General features: G+C 41.6%; 1 protein-coding gene across 1 annotated transcript in view; it reads left to right on the top strand.

The window, feature by feature from the left end:
* The first annotated feature begins 380 nt into the window (after positions 1–380).
* LRRN1 (leucine rich repeat neuronal 1) overlaps positions 381–22,796 on the top strand; it is a 40,577-nt gene continuing 18,161 nt past the window's right edge. Inside the window, exon 1 of the mRNA XM_061129160.1 lies at positions 381–779. The gene's annotated coding sequence lies outside the window, so the exon portion shown is untranslated. The remainder of the gene's footprint in view (positions 780–22,796) is intronic.

Raw genomic sequence — 22,796 nt, 5'->3', positions numbered from 1 at the left:
TAACCCAGCCGCAGCCTGTCGTTCCCTAGACAAAAAGCGGTGGCCCGCTGCTCCCTGCAGCGGCCGCGGCCGCGACTCGGGGAGGCCGAGCCACCCGGACCCACGGCGTTACGTTCTCCTTGGGCCGGCTACAGATGGTGCCCCAGCACCGCGCTGAGTCGGGGGTGGTGTGGCGGGGGCAGGAGGACCGGAGGGGGAGGCCGGGAAGGGGGTCGGGCGGGAGGGGCGGAGACCGTGGAGCAGCCAATGGGCGTGCAGCCCATCAGCTGACCGCTTTTGCTTACACCAGGTGCACGCCGGCTGCGGGGAGCACAAAGCGGGGCGCACCGAGGGCGCCGGCAGCCAGCAGGCGAGCTAAGCGAGGCCCGTGCGCCCGCGCCTGCAGCGCCCTCCGGGCGGGGAGAGGGGCCGCCGGCGTCAGCGCGGGCAGCAGCATCCGCGCGGTGGCATCCCTAGGCGCTCCGGACGCCCTCCTTTGGACCTGGACACTCGCTGCCCCGCTGTCGGCATCCCGCTTCCATCCTTTACCCCAATCCTGCCTGCCTGTGCCCGGCCCCCGAGAGCCGGATTGAGCCCAGGCCCGCGCAGCAGCTGTTGCTCGTGTTACTGCCTCGCTTCGCGTCTTGGTGCTCTGCCGCGAGCCCCCTAAGGAGCCCGTGCCTGTGGGTTTGGAGGGAGGTGCGGCTCAGCCGGTCCTCCTCCTTCTCCTCTTCCTCCTGCTGCCGCCTCCGGTGCCTGGTCCGTGCGCACCCCGACACCCCTGCCCGCCGGGCCTCGGGGTAAGTGCGCTCGCTCAGCCGGGCAGCGGCGGGAGATGTGGGCGGCAGAGAGGGGAAGTCAAGACAAACTTGGCGGCTTGGAGGGCCAGAGAACGGTCTGGGGAACCGTGGGACAAGATCGCGGGCCTAAGAGGTACGAGGGGGCGCGGCTCAGGGAGCTGGGGAAAATGACGGATCTGGAGGAGCGGGAATCTAGTAACCTCTTTACTGGGTTTTGAAAAAACAAACAAACAAAAAATCACTGGGGTCGGGGAGAACGGTAATTCGGAAGGAAGGCCGAACAGAAATGAGCAGAAGGCAGTGACAGGAGACGAACCCGCTAGATTCCCGGGACCGACGGCGGGGAGGGTGATGCCCAGGGATCCGGAAGAAGGAGGGCTGCTGGAATCTGAACTGAGAAATGCTGCCAGAGTCGGAAGGGGCCCGGGGAGTTGGAAAGAGGGCTAAGAAAAGGGGAAAGAAGGTGGCAAGCTGTGGAAAGAGAAAAGAGAGAAGATGTCTTGGCGGTGGCCTTTTTGGCAAAAGGGTAAGGGGCGTAATTCACAAAGCACTTGAGTGTACTGAGGTGAAAGCATTCGAAAGAATCAACTCAGCTGTCGCGCGGTCTAAGTGGGGAAAGACCTCACCCTGCGTCGCGTTTTGAGTCCAGAAAGGGTGGCAGCCTCAGGAGGTTTGCCAGGGATGCAGAAATGTCTGGGAAACCTCGGTCCGCTCCAGGCATGGAGCCGGTGCTGGTTCCAGGCTAGGCTGGGGCGGATAGCGGAAAGTTTGCCAGCGGGTGTCTTTTGTGCTGCGTGCTGAGGGGTGTGGGCAGCCGCCGGCCCGGCACTTCCCAGGGCCCGGCAGTGACTGCCTGCACCGAGGGGAGCCGCTGCCTGGTAGGCCAAGGTAGGGTGGAAAGATCGAGTAGCTGCAGGGGCTCGGCTGACCCGGGACTGGTGGGAAAACCCGTCCCAGGACGGTTGTGAGGAAGCCGGCCTGGATACTGGCGCTGGGAGATTGGGCAGTAGTACCGCCTTCGGGAGAGAGAGGGGGACCTTGCCTGCTGAGTTCACCCCTGTAGCCATAGCGCCTGGAACTGAATGAATGAATTATCGGGGTGTGAAGGTTTTGAGACATTCACTCAATTCTCGAACCCCACAGGCCGAGAGTTGAGGAAAATAGACCCTTCTCTAAATAGCACACCGCTATTAGCATCTTCATTCCCAGACCCAGATAATAAAGAAAATTGAATTCATTGAGGGGACAGGTATTGCTGACTTGAGAGCTTTTTGCTTGTAGGATATTTGGGAAATACAGTATGTTGTTTTATTTTGCAATTTGCTCTGCCACCATGGCCTAAAAAGCATTAACACTACTCGAATATGCCAATTATTTTTGAAAGCCAGCACTAGAGGACTGGAAAGTTCAGGAAGGTACTTTGATTAGTATAAGTCTACAGTTAAAAAGTGGTGTTGTTGGCTCTGGGGCCATGTGTGTCCCTAAGTCTCTGATTTGCATGCAAATGTGAGCAAATCCTGGCAGATGTCTGGCCTCATCCATTCACATGAAGGAATTTGAAAAGACAAGGAGTCTTTAGTTAACAATAGACCTTAAGAAAATGGAATAAAGGCTCAGTGAGTTTTTCTCTTTGGGAATTCCAAGGCTTGCTGACACCTTTATTCAAGAGCCAAAATCTCTGAGTGTGATTGTACTGAAAGCTCCAAGCACTGCTTGCTCTTTACCTGGCTGTGTGTTTTTGTGCAATATTCAAGCTGGATGTTCTGAGCTAGTGAGGAAAAGTGTTAAATGAAGCAGAAGGTAACTTAATTCCACTTCTGGTGGTTTGAAGTAATTTCTGAATTGACCCCTTAACTTTTATTTAGAGTTTCTTCTCTTTTCCTTTTAGTAACCCCACCTCCTGCTCACATAGGTTCTCCATCCTCAGGGATATACAATATAGTTGAAGATAGTTGTAGATGACTGACAGGAAGATCTCACTAGAAGATCTTCGTAGTCCAGTCAAAATCATTTTAGTAGCACGCACCAAACTTGTAGAATTGCAGGTGATGAAACCATCACACTCCTAGTCACCCGAGGGGCTTTAGGGCCACAGGACAGAACAGTGAATAGCGAGGCACTCATGTAATGGACCCTCAAACAGAGAAATGTCTGCCTTGTCTAAGAGTAGCCAACAGACCACTGCACTGCTCACCTCCTGGCATTGATCAACCGCTGAACAAAAGGCAGGCAGTGTGGTCTGCACGTGAGTCCCAGGGATCATACCTACTGACAAGCCAACCAGTGGCCTCGTCTTTTGTCAGCCTCAATCACTGTTGGAGGGAAGAAGAACCTATTCACTGAACAGCATTTGCCTCTGTACTCTATATATTCACTGAAAAGGACATTAAAATACAAGTTAGAAAAAAAAAGAGAGAGAGAGAGACAATACTGTTTTGAAGCTCAGTGGGGTGGGATGGGTTTAGGGGATGGGTAACAGATATTAGTTTGCTATTTTACCTGTTTTCTTAAGTTATTTTTCTGAACCAGTTAAGCTGGTTCAGTGACTTCTTTTAAACACATAACACAGTACTTTCCCAGAAGGGGAAAATTGAACTGAGTCAAATTTAAGTAAGAAAAGATTATAGCCAAGATTACATTTTTCTGTCTTAGAGCTATCTAGAAGTCAGAAAGTTACAAATCATTATAATAAACTCTTAAGTGACTTAAGCCTGGGATTGTGTGTGTATTATGGACTTGAAGGGTACCTATAAAATGCAGTTGGCATTTCTAAACTAGGCAATAAGTCATTTTATTGTAAAGTTATCATCTAGATATTTTTGAAACAAATGTGGTAACTTTAAAATGACCAAAGCTTCACCTTTTGTGAGAATTTCTTTGGCTGTTATCCTGGCTGTGTGAGATTTTTGTTCCACAAGTCTAATGAAAGGGAAAATTAGGGCTTATTCCCTGGTAAATAAAAGCAATAAAGTACCTATTATTAGAAAAGTATCACTCTGCTAAATAAAATCTTAGACCAGATCCAACTGCCTACTCTGGTTCTGAACAGTAACACAGGTAGTTCTGTACAGTGTCTGCGATTCCCAAAAAGCCGGGGTAAATACAACCACTGATTTCTCTTTGGTTAGAACCTGTTAAAGCTAGCTTTTTGACCTGAACTGTTAGAACAATTATCACATATTCTAAAGCAGTTATACTCATGGGAATGAACCCAGTAGGTACTAAAGAAAATCTGCCTTTACAGAATTATACTGCTACTTCCCAAGGCAGTTGGGCATGATTTTAAATAATCAGAATGGTAGACCTTTTTACATCACCATAAACAAACTATAAACCATGAGTAAAATGTGGTAAATTATAGGACCAGGATGTCATTTTTTACTAGACTTTCATAATACTTTCTTGTAATTTATTTTTAAGATACAAAATAATAGTTTTTGAATGATTCACTTGCGCACTAATGTAAGGTTGCTCAAATATTGTATTTAACTTTTCAAAATTATTATGCTGAACATCTATTTTGGGTTAAGGCAATCTGGAGATAAAGCAAATTCTATTTCAGAATCATAACCATATTTTGGTTTCTGGGAACAATGGAAGTATCTTTAACTCATGAATAGAGTTTTGATTAATATTTTATTCAGGATGAAATTATAATTATATAGATAAAGTCAGAAAAACATGTATTCTCTCTTGTTTTGGCTCAAAGTGCAGAATAGAGACAAAAGTTAAACCCTATATGTAAAATTCAGTACTTTAGTGACCAAGGGAACCATTCATTCTATAAGTCTTAAAAAATATTTGCTTTTAAAATTTTCTTGTTTTATCATAGTACTATTTGCCTACTTGCTTCTGTTATAGCTCAGATGGTGAAGAATCCACCTGCAATGCAGGAGACCCCAGTTTAATTCCTGGGTCAGGCAGATCTACTGGAGAAGGGATAAGCTACCCACTCCAGTATTCTTGGGCTTTCCTGGTGGCTCAGCTGGTAAAGAATCCACCCACAATGCGGGAGACCTGGGTTTGATCCCTGGGTTGGGAAGATGCCCTGGAAAAGGAAACAACTACCCACTCCAGTATTCTGGCCTAGAGAATTCCACGGAATCTATAGTCCATGGGGTCACAAAGAGTCGGACACAACTGAGTTTCTTTCACTCACATTTGCCTACTTTATGGATCCATCACTGGATGTAGTATCCAAGTCTCAAAACAGACAAATGCATAATAAATTATTTACTGACATTATAATTATAATACATGATACAATCATATAGCATATATTTTCAGACTTTATGGACACCCTTCGGCTTCCCTGGTGGCTCAGTAGTAAAGAACCCGCCGGCTAATGCAGGAGATGTGGGTTTGATCCCTGAGTCTAGAAGATCCCCTGGAGTAGGAAATGGCAAGCCATGCTAGTATTCTTGCCTGGGAAATCCCATGGACAGAGGAACCTGGCAGGCTATAGTCTACAGTCCATGGGGTTGCAAAAGAGTCAGACATGACTTAGTGACTAAACAATGCCATGCCAACAGAAGTGTTAAGCATTTTATTCAATAATTAAAATTTATGCCCTTTTATGTTCAGAGTTATTTTTTAAGAAACAATATGCAGGCTTATATATATATATATATATATATTTTTTTTTTTAACTTTTTGAATATTTTCAAAAGGTCTAACAAAAGTAGAATATTATTAGCAGTTTTATCAGTTATTTGGTTGGTAACTCAGCTATCTAATCTTAGCCAGGTGATCTTAGATCAGTTTCTTAACCCCACAAACTCTCAGCTCCCTCATTTGTATCTGACAAGGTTAGGTGAATAGGGCTGGAAGGACTGACTGCCCTAATAAGTAAGATTGCTAAAAGCTTTGTGGAAGTTGTGCCCTCAATACCACAACTAACATAAACGTTTAACTTGGATGGAACCTTTACACTTGATACACTGAAAATCATCCTGAGATGCAAAGAAACTAGGCTTAAACTTGCACTGATACATTACTGGAGGTCTGTCAACTTTGACTTGGGGGTACCCTCCAAAGATATTGCTGCCTTTATTTATGACATTTAGTTTCAAAAACTGAGGAGTGAAAACTGCTTTTACAGTGGCTTATTGCCTTCCATTTACACTCTTCATAGCTCAGGGGTTGAAATGTTATTTGAAAGCTCTGATTAATATAAATGACTGGTAATTTTCTGACCCAGGCCATCCTCGCTCACATCTATTATACCACTGGCAGACATGTGGACTCCACAGCTGCCCCCTCATTTGTGTATGAAACAGACACACTGGTGGCATTTTTTGGTCACCATAGTTACACTAACAATATACATGTGACATGACATTCTTCTACATGAAAGGTTTTTGTGGCAAATATTATGTAGACCTGGGGGTAAAGGACAACTGCGTAAAGTTTGAGGAATACATAGATTAATCTGTTGTCCATTTCTGGAGCCATCGTTTCACTCATGGCAGGGCAGCCATTCTACAGTGAGATCCAGCAAGAGGCAACTGCAAGCCTTTGACTAACAAAGATTTCTAAGGGAGGCATTTCCAACAATGCTTAACCTCTACTGAAGGATGTCTGTTAAGTATTCATTTCAAAATATTTGCTACTCCTATTTATGACTGCCCTTTGAGATAATGTATTAGCATAGTCATTTTTGATTCACATAGGGGAAAATGGACAGCACGAGTATTAGCATCCATCTCAGGAAGGCCCAGGAGACAAAAAAAAAAAAAACCAGTCAGCGTGCAGTATTAAGTAGGAAGCACAACGAGAGAATCTTCGTTTAGGAAAACTAAGAAAGCTTTACAAAGAAAGAAAGCTTGCTTAATTGGTTTCATGCCTATAATTTTCCCCTCTAGAAAAAAATGTTAGCATGGCAATAAAGAATATCATTAACCTGCATTGTTATTTCACAATAGTAATAAGTCTTAATTTGCATCTATAATAATCACTGTAATCAAGTACTGGACAGGGAGTCAGGAAGGCGCAGGCTCGTTTCCCAGCTCTGACACTAATGACTGAATGTGTGACCTTCTGGGTGTCCTGCATCCCTCCTGGTGCTTTGCGTCCCTAGCCAAGCTGTGTTTTAAAGGATCCAAGCACACTAGTAGATGTTTCTAGTTTTTTCCACTGCAAAGAATGTGATTTCTGTCATGTATGTCATGATGAAACAGAGAGCTTAAGGTCTGGGGGACACAGGAAGGTTATCTTCCTGGTTCCTAATACCACAGTTTAAGAGATTGTTTTGTTCTTTAAAAATCCCCCCCACCCCTCCCACCACAGGACAATTTCCCAGCACCTCACTTGGATTCTTTTGAGGGAAAGAATTTTACTTGGGATACAGGGAGCTGCTTAGGATTATAGAACACTTGTTCACCCAGTAAATATATACTGAGCACCAGACGTGTGCCAGGCACTAAAACCAAAAGAAATTAGCTTGATTTTTCTGCAGCTTGTACACTAAATCATCATAAGCATTTTGTTGCCATCAGTCACGTAATCTTCAGGGATTTATTGAATACCCAGTATGGAAAGACACTTGGCTAGATCTAGCATGGAAGTTTTCAACCAGGGGTGACTTTGCCCCTTCACCCCCAAGGGACATTTGAAGACACTTTTGTCAGGTATTGTCACAACTGAGGATGGGGCCACTACTGGCCAGAAGTCAGGGATGATGTTAAATATCCTAAAATGAACAGATGGGCCCTCCATAGCAGAACAGTATCTGTTCCACGTGTCAGTCAGGCTGAGGGTGAGGAATCCTGCTCTGGTGAGTTTACGTCTAGTACAGGTGACAGAAAAGAGACTGGCAAGTGCAATAAAGCATTCTGTGATGGTAAAAGTATGAGCTACAGAATCTGTACAGAAGTAGATGCTTTCATTCAAATTTTGACTGCCAGCAAATGCTTTAAGAAACATTCTGATTCATTCCGTGAACAGGCTATCACCTGGAACACCAATACTCAGCAGGAGACAATTTTAGACCTAACCTCACTGAACATAAATGAGTTGGACGGTTGGTTGAAAGAGGGTACAAGTCTTAAATTTTCAAGAAGTCTACACTGCGGACAGAGCTGTTAATTCCTTGTAGAATTCAGAATTCAGAGTGTCTTGAGTCATCAGGAGAGGAGGCTGGAAACAGAATGAGTGTCAGTGACAAGAAACATAGGGCTGTACAAGCTGCTTAAAGAACTTAAAGAGGAGATGTGGCTGACAAAGCGAATAATGCCTCATGTTTCAGAGCCTCAAATTCAGCAGAGTCCTTAAATATGTATCTCATTTGACCTGCAACATTCTGAGACACCAAATACTATCATTCCTTCTCCTTTTTTTTTTTTTTTTAAATAACTAATGAACCAGAGCCACGGAAAGATGCAGTGTGACCTTGGACAAGTCACTTAATATTTCTCTAAGGTTTATCTATAAAAGAAGTAGGGTTGCAAGGCTCTTCTTTGTAATGCAAGTTCAGTTTGTCTAAGGTCACACACCTAAGGAAACAACAGAGCTGGGGTAAGACCCGCCTCCCTGCCTCTTTCAGACCCAGTGCCTTTCTGGTTCACACTGAAGCTACTTCCTGGACTATGAAGTCAGAACAGGTAATAATATGACAGTGACTCAGCATCTAGCTCTTGGGTTACCAAAGAGAGCAAAGATCTGGGATGCTTTAATTATAATGTATCATGCAGAGAAATTTAAGCTGGGTTTCCCAGACACCTAGGGACTGATATTTCTTTTTCTAATATTTTATTTCAAGCTGACCTTAAAAGCTTAAAAAACGACTGTGACAGGCTCGGAAGAAAGATTCATAGAAGAGTGATGCCAGGGTAAGAAAATGACATAACCCAGAATATGTGGACAGAATTGAGGATGTTCTCCCTAGGAAAAGAGATGCAGTAGTAGTATGGCTCTCTGCCTTTGCTTTTGCTTTTTTTCTTTGGCAGGATTATTTTAACTTTTCTCTCTGAGAATAATGACCAGTGTACACATAGATACACTTGCACACCCACATACAACAGGGATGACATATTAGATTTCATACCGAAATGTTTCTGTATTTGCTTTTAATAAAAGCAAAAAGAACGCGAAAGTGTTAGTCGCTCAGTTGTGTCTACTCTTTGTGACCCCATGGACTGCAGCCCACCAGGAGAGCTACACGGAGAATTCCATGGAATTCCTCAGGCAAGAATACTGGAGTTGGTAGCCATTCCCTTCTTCAGGGAATCTTCCCGACCCAGGGATCAAACCCGGGTGCCCTGCATTGCAGGCAGATTCTTTACAGTCTGAGCCACCAAAAGACTCGCACATTAAAAATGAGTTTGGGGAGAGCCTTCTCTCAAGGTTTTAAATCTATAACTACTTCTCACTTCTCTGGAATGGTGTAATGTTTTCTTGTGAGAAGGAAGACTGAGGAACTGCCTGACTGTTCAGGGTTTTCTCATCTTTGTAATTCTGTGATTTCCAAGATCATGAGTGAGAGTTATGTAGGGCTTCAGCCATGACCTGAGAGTTTCCAAGACACTAATGGAATTTATATTAACTTATCCAACCACGATGGAACCGCTGGAGACGCTGGAGTGGCAATTAACTGGATTTCTCTGCTTGTTCTTCCAGCTGATTATGGTTCTTTGCAGAGAGAACTTCACGTCAGGTTTAAATTCCCAAAGGACCAGTTAGCTTTGCTGTGCCCTACAGGGATAGTCTATCTCTGGAATCCCAGGCAACTTCTGCACATACTCACAAACCCATCATTTCTCACCTGGGAAACCAGGTGGAAAACTTGGGTCCCTTCAAAGCCATCTAAAGGAAAAACAGAAAGTACATGGGCAAATGCTGGTGGGACAGTGTTCTCTTCGTGCACTGAAGGATAACACTGTCCAAATAAACCCTACTGAAGAAGTTTCCAAATGATTTCACCCTCAAGATAGAGCAATGGAATGAGAGATTCAGTCCATGCAAGTGAGATACTTTAGTTTTTAGGAAGAAGATATTATATAGGACTCCCAAGTTATATCCCCAGGGCCTACCATGTTACCTAATATAAAATGTAGAAGCAGTAGGAGAAACATGTCCAACATTCTTGTGCCTTTCTGGTGTGCCCAGAACCATCCCACATACCTTACCTGCATTCATTCATTTAATTCTTGCAATTAATTACTCTATAATGTAGATACCTGCTTTACAACTCAGGAAACTAAGGGACAAAGCAATTAAGTAACTTGCCCAAGGCCACAAACTAGTGTATACTCAATAGATATGTCGAATGAATGAATAGAATATGTGTGTTTTAGAGGAGAGAGTCCTTTAGGTGAACTCTCAGTTTTATAGCAGTCCGGCTTTCTAAGCAGGGCACTTTCAAGAACTGGCTCTGGATGACAAATGAAGTCTTAGAGCTGGTAAGTGGCAGGGCAGGGATATGAACTTGGGTCTGACTTTAAACTGCACTGTAAAAGTCCTTGGCTGTGTTTCTTTCTCTTTAATTGTAGCTGAAAAACTAAAGGATTGGACTAAACTAGCTTTCATAGGCCATCTGGCTCTAAAAATTCTATAATTCCATTATTAAGGGTTTATGTAAAATAAAATGATGTGTTTATTTATTACTTTAAATTTTAAAATACGATGTTTTTATTTAACCAATCATCATTGAATTATCCTTTAAAATTATTGCAATTATTAACAGCATGTTTCTAAATTGTATTTAAGATAAGTAATTTTAAGTGGATGAAAATGCATACTTAAAGACTGCATTCTCCTAACCATTACCGTGACATGGCATATTGAGTTATTTCATCTGTTTAAATTTAGAAGGTTTCTAAAAGTTGAAAAACATCTTTATGGTACACATAAAAAAGAAGTACAATGATTAGTTGTGAAAAAAGTTATTTGATATTTGCAGAGATAAGTAGATTGCTGAATATTATGAAAAGTATTGAGTTTGCTATCCAAATTAGAAACTACTTGAGATTTGCTTCTTTTTTTATTTTCATGGAAGGCTAGGTGTTTATTTTTGCTGCTTCTCAGACAAGCTCCTCAAGGTAAAAACAAAATACACAGTTTCAATAGCATAGATTTGCTCCTAAAGAGTGCTTTTAAGAGATCCTTCTGGTGTGCAAGTGATGCATCAAAAACAATGTGAGTCCCTGTCATATTGTTACAGGAGGTGCAACCCAAGACTGGGCTAAGAGAGTGGAGAACCAGGCAGGCATTAGAGTTGGGAAGAACTGGTTTCAAAACTGCATCCTAGCTCTGTGACCTGGAGTGAAGTCAGTGAGCCTCAGTATCCTCTTCAGTGAAATGGGGATAATAATAGGCCTGCCTTACAGAATCACTGGACTCATTCAATGAGATCATGCATCTAAAGGCTTTTGCACAGTTCTTAGACCAACGTAAGTACATAGTAAATAGCAGTAGTAGGTCATACTGGTATTATTATATAGAAACCCGGCATTCTGACTGCTATAGTGTCTGGATGCTCTTTTTTAGTCAAGTGGAGGTATTTTAAGAGACAAGAAGATCCAGACTAGATGTTTGAGAAGCTGATTGTACACACAATTGTCACCTTTTGTGGTGAACCCCAAGAGAGCTTATATTTGTCCAGACATGCAAGAAATCTTGAGTCAGTGGATGTACAATATTTTGAAAGAACTGGCAAACAGATGAATACATTAGAGCCTTTTTTTGTTTCTAGATTGTGCTTTGTATCCATTCTGCCTTTTCTCTCTTTGAAAATATTATAATTCCCCTAAGCTGTGATTCCTAGAATCAGATTTTCTAACCAGAGAGAAAAGGTACAGTTCAGAGCTATCATTCCCCCAAAGAGGAGCTGAATTCAAAATTTTCTTACAATTAACAGACCCAAAAGCTTCAACTCTAACACTGTAGGATCCACTGTTAAGATAATAAATCATGCTACTACCATTACTATTGTTGATTCTTTGAATCACCATCTTTGTAATATTTACCTTCTTGCTTCTTGACAAAACTGCAAAACTCCTGGTTGGGACCAGATTAAAATCCAGTGCAATGTAACCAAAAGTCCTCCTGGGAGCAGGTCAGTCACAAAGCAAGAGGAAGTACCAGTATAGCCAAATCAGGTGACTCTTAAGGAGACGCTTGGTCTGGCTGACATAGGAAAAAGCTGCTATGATTTAAGCTGCTCTGCCATGTTTCAGCTAGCAGATTCTACTTTACACGTGAAGGGGAGGGTTGGAATACTATTAAGTGCCTCATTTTCTCTGAATTCTATGAGGGCTGGAAGTAATAACTATACACAGAGAACTTTTACTGTCTGTCTCATCCTTCTAATCAGAGCTTCCCAACTGGTAGGTGGGTGTATTTACAGGTAAATGGAGATGCAACTTTTAGCCACTGGGGACAGACAGCCAGTGCCACCCAGTTAGTCACCGCTAGTTACTCTTACCAACAAATAGCTTTTCCTAAGTGTGTTGAGAGGAGGGCATGGCAACTCTGGGACATAGGTATTATCCCCAGTTTAAAGACAAGGAACAACCTGACGCACAGAATCTGTCCAGTATCTCACAGCCAGTTGGTGTTTAGGACCAGGTGCTTTTAACTCTGGTTTTCCTCCAGGCTGAGCTAGTCACATTGTCTTTGCTTTTCCCACATTTCCTTGTCCTCTCTTCAAGCATAGATTATCTTAATTTAAGATTATTTATTTACATCACTGTGATACCACCCCCTCCATCCAACAGCTCCTTAAGGGAAAGACTATGACTGCCTCAGCTTTACGTCCCTGGCACCCAGAAGAGTACAAGGAAACACACAAATATTCAGCGAATGAAAGAGGAAAGGGATTTCCGTATCATATGTCCATTTCATTTTGCCATGCTGTCTCTTTCAAATAATTTTTAAAAAATTATTTCCTAAAGTTTGGTAGAAATTAGTAGCTCTTAAACCTGTATTGTACTCACACATGTTAGTACATTACTATTTTAGACAGGTTGTTATAGAAAGCTGAACTCATTTGGGGATGCTTTTATGTTATTAATGCCAAGAAAGTACTATTAATCAAAAAGTATTCATTAAATGCATGTAGAATATCAAATGCTATTAGCAGGGTGATGTGGGGGGATGAAAATAATGTACAAGGTGCTATTTCCATCCCAAATAAGCTTTGAGACTCATTGGGGAGATAGAATGAATAGAAACAAGACAAAATAATTAAGTGATCATCTGTGGAAATTCCATAACAACAGAAAAAGGGGCTTGGATGAGATGGGTCTAGGTTTGAATTTCAACTCTATCCCATACTAGCTGAGTGATCTTGGTTAAAAGACTGAATTTATTTGCTCCCCACCACCATCCCACCCCCGCCCCAAGTTCTCTCATCTGTGGAATAGAGGAATGATGTGATCTCACAAGGTTGCTATGAGGATGCGTGGGCAAGCTCTTGCTGAAATGCTTAGAACATGACAGTCATTTACTTCAGTCACTTGACAGACACTAACAGCACCACCTCTGTCTCGGTGCAGATCTCTCTGTGTGGACTGAGGAGCCTTGCGGGCTATAATCCACAGGGTCACAAAAGATTTGGACGCAACTGAGCAAGTAAACGACAACACGATGGCCCACTCTCACATGCATTGTATCTGGGGATATAGTGGTGAACAGAACAAATGAAATGTGGTCCCTTCCCATGTCAGGCTCGGCTTCTGATAGGGGATAAAAGCATTAATCCAGTTATCACACAAGGAAATGTAAAAGTATGGCTCTGTCAAGTCCAGTGAAAGAGAAGTTCAAGAGGCCAGAATAGGACATGCCATGGAGGCTTCTAAGAGAGGACCTCCCTAAAGAAGTGACATTTCAACCAAAAATTCAAGGGTAAGTGAAAATCACCTGGGGGTGCAGGGGAGATCTTTGTAAGCTAGGACCTGGAGGTTGGAAGAAGCATGTTGGGTTTGAGAAACAAGAGAGAAGACCAGTGAGGCTTAGAATAGAACAAAATATTGAGGGAATTTAGTCCTTCCTCTAAAGTACGCTGGAGTTCAGACAAGGCAGGCTATTATGAAGTTCTGCAAAGGAAGAGTTAGCATTATGTACAGAAGGAATGGGATGTGTTGAGTTTAGTCACGAAAAGAAGAAGACAGCAGAAGGCTTGAATTCCTGGAGAGATGAACTGCAGGAACGACAGTTGAGTGGTATGCCGGTGCCTGACATATTGGACTGACGTGCCCAGTTCAGTTCAGTTCAGTCGCTCAGTCATGTCTGACTCTTTGTGACCCCATGAATCGCAGCACGCCAGGCCTCCCTGTCTATCACCAACTCCCGGAGATTACTCAAACTCATGTCCATTGAGTCAGTGATGCCATCCACCCATCTCATCCTCTGTCATCCCCTTCTCCTCCTGCCCCCAATCCCTCCCAGCATCAGGGTCTTTTCCAATCTGGTCCCATCACTTCATGGGAAATAGATGGGGAAACAGTAGAAACAGTGGCTGACTTTAATTTTGGGGCTCCAAAATCACTGCAGATGGTGATTACAGCCATGAAATTAAAAGACGCTTACTCCTTGGAAGGAAAGTTATGACCAACCTAGACAGCATATTAAAAAAGCAGAGACATTACTTGGCCAACAAAGGTCCGTCTAGTCAAGGCTATGGTTTTTCCAGTGGTCATGTATGGATGTGAGAGTTGGACTGTGAAGAAAGCTGAGCACTGAAGAATTGAAGCTTTTGAACTGTGGTGTTGGAGAAGACTTGAGAGTCCCTTGGACTGCAAGGAGATCCAACCAGTCCATCCTAAAGGAGATCAGTCCTGGGTGTTCATTGGAAGGACTGATCCTAAAGCTGAAACTTCAATACTTTGGCCACCTGATGTGAAGAGTTGACTCATTGGAAAAGACATGCCCAGACTAAGAGCTAAAAAGGCACAAGGCAAGAAAGGTTCTCCTTCCTTTCTGAGTGGTCTTGGGCATGTTACTTAACTTCTCCACCTTTTGGTTAAAGATATAATGCATGTGAGAGTGGGCCATAGTGTTGCCTTTTGGTTGCTTGGTCACATCCACCTCTTTCTCAACGCTATGGACAGTAGCCTGCCAGGCTCCTCTGTCCATGGGATTTCCCAGGCAAGAATACTGGAGTGGGTTGCCATTTCCTTCTCTAGTGGATCTTCCCAGTCCAGAGATTGAACCTGCATATCATATCCTCCTTGGCAGGTGGATTCTTCACCACTGAGCCACTTGGGACGCCCAGTAAACTAATATACCCTCTTTTATTTTCTGCTTTCCATTGCCTGTTTTCCCCCTTTACTGTAGGTGTAATACATGTCCCTTTATTGTAGATGAACCTCTGATTAAGACACTGGCTAACTAACAACATATCGACTGTGTTGCCCATAGTTATAAAATTTTAAGTACTGGTTTAGGAGTATCATTTAAATAACTCCTTTTGCTTGGTTTGCAAATGTTTTAGGTGTAGAATATCATTCTTGTTCATGGTCTCCATTATAAAAGTTGCACTTAGCTACATTTGGCCGGTGTTAACGTGAAAGAGGTGACTGATGTTGAATGTGCAAGATCCTCTGAGATATTTAGATGGTGAGTAATTTCATTAGGGTGCTAATGACCATAAAACCTAGTTGTTATTGATTTATCCTCCATGGAGAGATATACTTTTCTGCCTGATCTCAATTATTATGGTTCATAATACAGAGATCACCTCAATACTGAGTTAGAGTGCTGCCTAGTAATAATTTGTCTTAGCTCCATCTTTGTATTGACATATAACTTAATTCCAACACTATCACTAAACAGTTATCAAAGGAGATGATGGAGGTAGAGTCAGTTGTTTTTCAGCAAGATGCCATTATCCTTTGTATTTGTACTGTGCTTTATGGCAGAACATCTCTGGCTTCCCTGAACCCTTTTATTATTCTACTTTTCTCTCCATGCCTCTTGAGATCTCAAGTCTTCTATACTAGACCTTTATGAAAAAAACGTTCAAGTTTCTCTCTGACCATGACCTCACTTGCAAACTCCTGTCCTATCTTTTTATATTTTCAAATATCTGCTGGATATTTTCACCCCTAAAGAATCACAACATCATCAAAGGGTCAAGAGGAGGCAATGGTTTGGATCCAAAATGAGCTGTGGTTGTTTGAGAGGATACCGTAGTGTTCTGCAGAGGAACATAGTCACTACACACTGGCCCAGCAGCGAGGGGACCAGAGGGAGAAGTACTCCGACCTTTCCCTCTTCCCACCTTCTAACCACACAAATGGAAACTTAGCCCACTTTCAAAATAAGCTCCTGCATACCCTGTCTTGTTTGCAGCCAGGATCTCAAAGTCATCCAGGCTCAATACTTTGGTATTACTTGTAACTCTTCTCTCCCCTTTCTCCATATCTGGTCAATGTAATAATATCCGATAAATACCTCTCTACTTATAGCTCTCTGATGCCTCCTACATATGGTCTTTCTTCTCTGTTCCTATCACCACAACCCCAATGCCAGTTCTCATTACCTCTCATTTAGCTTATTCAAAGTGCTTCTTGGTGGGTTTCCCCATATCCATCATGTTCCCTCTCCTGTCATACACAGCTGGTGCATCAGTCTTTCTGAATTTATAGAAATAATCCCATAGTTCCCTGCAAGGACACTTAGTTGTCCTCACTGATACTGAGATTGTGCTGGATATTCTCTGTATGCCTCTGGATCCACCCTACCCTTTCCGCTTTGCTTGTAACCTGGGAATTGGATTATATGGACTGTCCCAGTAGGTCCCTGGCTGTTTGGTTTCTTGTTGGCATCTGCTTCTTGCAGTAGCTAGCCCAGGGCTGTTTGGTCATCTTTTGTGAGTTTATCTGAACCTTCTCCATGCCCTGTAAATGGTCCCCTTTTAGGATTTTTTTTAAAAATTCACTCCATTTTTTATGTACCTTCTGTTTTTTGCTAGGTCTCTGACAAGGATAGTAAATTGAGAGAATACTTCTGAATGAAGCATTAAAAGCCCTCCATAGATAGGCACCATCCTTCTTTTCTGTCTTGATCTTTCCACTCTTATCTTGTTGTTGTTCAGTCGCTAAGTCATGTCTGACTCTTTGTGACCCCATGAACTGCAGCACGCCAGGCTTCCCTGTCTTTCACTATCTCCTGGAATTTGCTCAAACTCATGTCCATTGAGTCAGTGATGCCATCCAATCATCTCATCCTCTGTCATCCCCTTCTCCTCCTGCCCTCAATCTTTCGTAGTATCAGGGTCTTTTCCAATGAGTCAACTTTTTGTATCAGGTGGCTGAAGTATTGAAGCTTCAGCTGCAGCATCACTCCTTCCAGTGAATATTGAAGGTCAGTTTCTCTTAGGATTGACTGGTTTGATTTCCATGCTGTCCAAGGGACTCTCAAGAGGCTTCTCCAGCACTGCAGTTTGAAAGCATCAATTCTTCAGCACTCAGCCTTCTTTATGGTCCAACTCTCATATCCGTACATGACTATTGGAAAAACCATAGCTTTGTATGGACTTTTGTTGGCAAAGTGATGTCTCTGCTTTTTGATATGCCATCTAGGTCTGCCATAGCTTTTTTTTTTCCAAGGAGCAAGTGTCTTTTAATTTCATGGCTACAGTCACCATCCTATCTTAGCAGACGTTGAATCTCATTCATAATGAAGTAGTTCTGATTCCATGTACCAATTCCAACTCTGCTACTTTGGTGCCTTAACACCAGTAGTGTGCTGGTAAATGTTTAACATCTCTCCAATAAGATAATCCTGATTCTTAGGGTTTGCCAATTTCTGTGGTGTACACTTAGCATGACCAGTTTCAAGCTAACAACACACTGTCTCTAAATTTGGATTTGAAAAGAAGTGCTCACAACTGACTCAAGATACTACGCTTTGCTTACAGTTTCACCTCAACCTAGGATGCCCAGCACCCCCACTGCCTGCCCCCTAACAGTGCCTTACACAGGAGAGCTTCCCAATCAATTATTTTCATTCATTCTGTTGTTCCTTTGACATGTACAGTAACCTAATGGCCAGTCACATATTGATGGTGATCCTTCTGAACCCACAGTTTTTTCATGAGTGCTGTAACATGGGTGCTTGTTAGATTTCTGAGACTTAAAAGTCCTGAAGCAAGATTAAGCTACCTGTCCATGTTTTAGCCCAAGTTGCTGAAGCTTACTATTTAAAATTGCCTAATTCTCCAGGAAAGTAATTCTCATTTTCTGGTCTTGTGTTCAAATTATGTCTTCATTATCCTCATTTAAATGTAATGTGAAGTAATAATAAGCCAACATTAATCTATTTCATCTCTGTTATAACCAGTTGAGCAAATAGTGTACTCTTAAACTTAAAACCCTATAGAAAGCTTGTACGATGTATGTTAGTCCTAGATAGATGAGCTTGTACTGCATTTTATTCTAAAATGTATTTTACTTAAAAAGAACCTTCTTATTTAGTCAACCTTTCTAAGAGATAACTTTCATTTTGAGTCATTAAAAATATCATCCCTATATCTAAAGTTCAAAAAGTAACTACTAAAGTAATAAAGATGATCTTATAATAGCATTGAATTATTTTATATTTTAATGGTTATGATGGCAATATATTATAGATATTTAACTAAAACTATTCTTTTTTACTTTTAATTTAATAAGACACATGAATTGAGGAGATTATGGAATGCATTATGATTTACAATGCCTGCTGGCATTTTAATGTTCTCAGCTGTTCCTTTGCACCATTGATTACGTAAAGCCTAAACTGTGTAATTAAGGGACTGTCCCACTAATGTGTTCTGGTGGATTTATGGTGCTCAGGTCATCGACGATGTGAGCACTTTGTGTATTGGACCATTAATTTCAAATGCATACTAACATAGGCAAACACATTGGCATTAAGGAGAATCTATAATAAGAAGCTATTTCAAATTCAGGGAGGTAGCTTTCACCTGATTTTAATTTACCAAAACAATTTAAAAACCTGATTACCAGAAATCCTAATTAACTAGAAATTTTTTCCTCCAGAGTCCACTTTTAGGAGAAAATGGGAAATTGGAAGAAAAGAAGTTAATAACCAGGGGTCTAGATTTTTTAAAACAGTTTTCTAATATGAGTTCATTTTCAGGGCCTTGAAGGAAAAAGAAGTCTTTAAAACAAAAAATTAACTACCCTTATCTAAGGCAAGAAAGTGGGTATTAAAAATCAAAACTGAAAGCTTTCTAATAAAGGTTTAAATCTGCCAATTCCCTGAGCTTAATCTTCTGGTTAACCAAGGTTTTACTTTATAAGTTAGTTTTCTTCTGTGTATCTGCCATTTACTGCAGTGCATTCACAATTCTTATTGGAGGTCCAATAAGATCACTGAGGCAAGTGGGTTCACAGAATGGATTCTGACTTCAGAATGTAACAAACTTGGGGGACTTCCCCAGTGGTCCAGTGGGTAAGACTGCTTGCTCCCAATGCAGGGGGCCTGGGTTCGATCCCTGGTTGGGGAACTAGAGCCCACACACAAGCTACAGCTTATGTCTGCAGCTACAAATTAAGAGTCTGCGTGCTATAACTACTAAGCCCGCATGCCACAGTGAAGATCTCGTGAGCCACAGCTAGGAACCGGTTCAGCCAAAATAAATAATAAATACATATTTAAAAATAAATCACAATAAATGTACTTTTAAAAATGACATCTTTTCTTAAAAAAAAGAGAATGTTAACAAACTTGGGTATAATACCAGCTCTTTCACCAGTTAGCTGTGGGAATTCTAGCAAGTCACTTAGTCTCTGGGCCCTAAAAGTTCGTTTATAAAATGAGAATGATCACATTTGCCTCCATCTCAGCTGTGAGAAAGTAGGTAAAGCATTCTCCCCAGTACTGCCCTCTTGTTGCATATCCTGCTCCCATCCCTGGTCTTTGGCCATCTTGACACTCTTCCGTAGAGAGCCATGCCACCCCCACCCTTCAGAGGGAACATTTGAATGGACAGGCACCCTTTTTACTGTATCTGTCCTCTCCCAGTGATGAAGAAAATCAAGTTCTTTGAGTCCTTATTAGAACAAATAGTCATATAAAAATAGTTTAAGAGAAAGAACTTGAAACCACATTTATTTTAAGAGTTCAGGGACAGATGGCTTTATTTTGCTTCTTTTAAAAATATTGCAGTCTGTAGAAATACATTGTGCTTAAGGTCTATCAAATTGAAGGGCAAATACTGTCACTCACCCAAACACTGCAATCTTTAACCTTGAGTAGCAGGAACTTTTACACTGAAGATATATATACCTCTGTATATCGGGCTCCAAATTCTACAGGAACATTTCAATGTGAAAGGGATATGTTGTTTGACATTTTCTCAATATAAAGTTTAATAGCACTTACTCCTGTAGTTGGCAAATTCTAAGCAGTCAGATTCCTTAGAGAAATACCTCAAGATGAGATCTAAAAGCATAGACTCCCCTTGGAACAACACTGGGTATTTTCATTTTTTAAATAAGAATTTTGTGAAGATGTCTGTTAGCTAATAAAGATTACTACTGGATATAAAAATATAACAAAAGGTGGTACAGAATTCTCTTTGAGCAAAGAAGAATGCAAAAAATATTCTGACGTGTATGTGAAAATGTTTGCCATTTTTTTGATGAGAAGTTACTACAGACTAAATTCTCATTCAGGCTGGAAGCAAAAGAAAATCTGATACAGTCTAATGGAGTTGCTTGACTTGGTTGGCATCCAGCAGTCTACAGTGTTGGTATTAGCAGCCGACATATTGCCACTTTCAAAACCAACCAACTCATCAACCGTGATGAGTCTGTTTTTTTCATTGGTCTATCTGTAGTTTTGAAAGTATAATCAAGAGCCATTATAGCAGGTGGCTCCTTATGCAACATTTATTAACATGGCATGGTAAAATCTATGGGTGCAGTGAAAATATTAAGCAATATACTGTGAAGTTCTTAAAAAGAAGTAATGAAACAGCCTTCTGGGCATATAAAGGCTGCCAAACTAAGAATTTTGCATTTATTTAACATTTAATCATGTCGGTAATTACAAAGCAATTATTTTATATAGACATATTATGGGAGGAGAATTAAAATAACTTGTAAAAAGACTAAAATTAATTGATTTCATGGTAGTTTTTATGTCACTGCACTTGCTGATACTAAAAAGGAGCAATAAAAATAGCCCAGTTGTTGGTTCATGTTTTGTTCTGTTTAGCCTTCTGTCGGTTTCTCAATTCAATAATGTTAAATTGCTACTTTATGATTCCAGTTATGCAAATAGCTCATTTCTTACAAAGAAAGGAAAAAAGAAAAAAACTTTCTTGATCCTGCAAGTGATATAAACAGGAAAAAAAAAAAATCCTGGTCCAGCTTCCTTTGCCTGTCTTAGAATCTCAGGTTTAAAGGGGATTAGAAAGACGATAGGTTCAAGAATTCTTCAAACTGTATCTGCTTTATGACTTTCAAAACACTGGAGGAAAAATTATTTTGGCATAGAGCTGAGTTCATGAATAACCATTAGTCTTGCTTGCTAAGTCCTAGAGAAGAAGCTGTAAAGATCATCAAGTTTACCAGAGCATTTAAGAATGAGTACTTCCCTATCCATAAGATGTACAGGCAATGGTAGAAAACCACTTTTTTTCATAATTAGTTTCTGTGTCCTACGTATGTAGTGGGGAGAAGGAGGGTAAAGAGAGTCAGCACCTTAAATAAAATAAGGATTCATGGAAAAATAATTAGGAAAGTAGCTAATACACATATTTATTGTTTAGTCACTAAGTTGTGTCCAACCTTTTTGTGACCCCATGGACTGTAGCCCACCAGGCTCCTCTGTTCATGGCATTTCCCAGGCAAGAACACTGTATTATTTTCAAGACTGTCATAATAAAGGATCAAGGCCTGGGTGGCTGAAACACCAGAAGCCTACTGTCTCACAGTTCGGGAGGTTGGTAGTCTGAAACTAAGGTACCCAGGAGGCAGCGGCGTCATGCTCCCTCTGAAACCTGCAAAGGATCCCTTTACTTGGCCCCTCCCTAGCATCCAGGGGTTTGCTGGCAAACGGTGTTCCTTGCCTTGCAGCTGTGTACTCAAATCTCTGCCTTCATTGACAAAAGGCATTCTCCCTGCACTGTCACTTTGCTTATTCAACTTATATGCAGAGTACATCATGAGAAATGCTGGGCTGGATGAAGCACAAGTTGGAATCAAGATTGCTAGGAGAAATACCAACGACCTCAGATATGCAGATGATACCACCCTTATGGCAAAAAGCGAAGAGGAACCAAAGAGCCTCTTGATGAAGGTGAAAGGAGAGTGAAAAATCTGGCTTAAAACTCAACATTAAAAAGACTGAAATCATGCTCATGACAAATAGAAGGGGGAAAAGTGGAAGCAGTGATAGATTTTATTTTCTTGGGCTACAAAATCACTGCAGACTGTGACTGCATCCATGAAATTCAGAAACACTTGCTCCTTGGAAGTTAAGCTATGACAAACCCAGATAGTGTATTAAAAAGCAGAGACATCACTTTGCTGACAAAGGTGTCTATAGTTAAAGCTGTGGTTTTTTCTAGTAGTTGTGTATGGATTTGAGTTGAACCATAAAGAAAACTGAGTGCCGAAGAATTGATGCTTGCAAATTGTGGTGCTGGAGAAGCCTCTGGAGAGTCCCTTGGACTGTAAGGAGATCACGTCAGTCAATCCTAAAGGAAATCAACCCTGAATATTCACTGGAAGGACTGATGCTTACGCTGTAATACTTTGGCCACCTGATGCGAAGAGCTGACTCATTGGGAAAATCATGATGCTAGGAAAGATTGAAGGCAAAAGGAGAAGGGGGCAGCAGAGGATGAGACGTTTAGAAAGCATCATCGACTCAATAGTCATGAATTTAAGCAAACTCTGGGAGACGGTGAAGGACGGGGAGCCTGGTGTACTGCAGTCCATGGGGTCGCAAAGAGTCAGACACAACTGAGCGACTGAACAACAACCGTACTCTTCATGTGTGTCCCTGTGTTCACATCATCTTCTCTCTTATAAAGACACAAGTTCCACTGGATTAGGG

The sequence above is a fragment of the Dama dama genome, chromosome 24 (genome assembly GCF_033118175.1).
Source record: "Dama dama isolate Ldn47 chromosome 24, ASM3311817v1, whole genome shotgun sequence".
NCBI lineage: Eukaryota > Metazoa > Chordata > Mammalia > Artiodactyla > Cervidae > Dama > Dama dama.
Note: the sequence above shows the minus strand (reverse complement) of the source record. Positions and strands in the feature narration are given on the sequence as shown.